This window comes from Chiloscyllium plagiosum, unplaced genomic scaffold (assembly GCF_037043375.1).
Source record: "Chiloscyllium plagiosum isolate Xiang-an unplaced genomic scaffold, Cpla_swu_hap1 HiC_scaffold_9, whole genome shotgun sequence".
Classification (NCBI taxonomy): Eukaryota; Metazoa; Chordata; class Chondrichthyes; order Orectolobiformes; family Hemiscylliidae; genus Chiloscyllium; species Chiloscyllium plagiosum.
The window spans coordinates 95,801,461-95,802,700 of NW_028270147.1; positions in this window are offsets into that span (position 1 = coordinate 95,801,461).

Sequence of the window (1,240 nt, forward strand, 5' to 3'; positions counted from 1 at the left end):
ACCCGACCATCGACATTACTAACTGCAGAATTATTGTTTTATTCCAGTCATTCATTTGCAAAAATTGCTGAAATGAAAAAACAGGTCTCTCCCTCCCCCCTCCTCAACCTCCTCTCTCTTCTCCCCCCACCAAACTCTAACATGCAACTCTGAGGGAAGGAGACCTATTGTCGGGTATTTCCCCAAATCACTGCTTTACAAATATTCCTTTTTTTTAAAAAAAACATATGTTTTGGTCAACATCTTAGTGCCTTAAGCAAATGATATAGGCAGTTTGCCATTTTAGCTCACTGGTGTATTTGACTCCTGTGATGCACGTATTCATGGTCGACTAGATGTAATCAGAGGTGAGCGTTTGCCTGTTTCTGACTGCACAGCTGATAAGCTAGCAACCATTTTACACTTTTGTCCTTGACTGACCCATTGTTCTCATGAGGATTGGGTATTGAGCTGGCCTTGGGAGAAAACTGCGCAAATCAATTCCAGTCCCCCTCATGACTGACATTTAGGAGTCCCTCACACTCTGATCCTGAGCTCCTGTCACATTCAGAGGGCAATTTATTTTGGCGATATTAACACAAAATGATCTTGGTCAAATACACGTGTATTACCCACTATCCTACCAGTTGAGGGAGTCTGCGGTCTGGTGCTGATGTCACTAATATAGAAGACCAGGCTAATGTTCTGAGGGCATCAGTTCAAATCCCACCCTGACATCATGTGTAATTTAACTTCAATTAATAAATCTAGTCTAAGTAATGGTGACCACGAGAACCATTGTTGATGTAAGAAAAGAAACATTCGAGAATTGAGGGAAGGATATCTGCCATCCTTACTTGGTCTGGCCTGACATGTGACAGTAATGTGGTTGACCCTTACCAGCCCTCTGAAATGGCTGGGCAAGTTCAAGGGCAATTTAGGGTGAGTACCAAATGTTGGCCTTGCCAGTCACACTGACATGAATGAAAAGATTAAGAATTACCCTTTCCCAGTTAGATGTCAGCATTGTTCTGATTAGCACAGTTCACTTTTTGGAAAAAAACATTGGGGCAAGGTGTATGGGCCAAGTGGCCTTGTTTGCAAAGGTGGGAGTGCATCTAAAATATTGTGCTCAAGAATTTCAAGCAATAACTTGGACAGAGTTTTAGATGCACATGCCAACTGCTCACCAGTCTCAATGTTCATTATCTTCATCCTCCCACTGCGCCCAGATTTCCTCTAATCTGCAAATACTACCTGG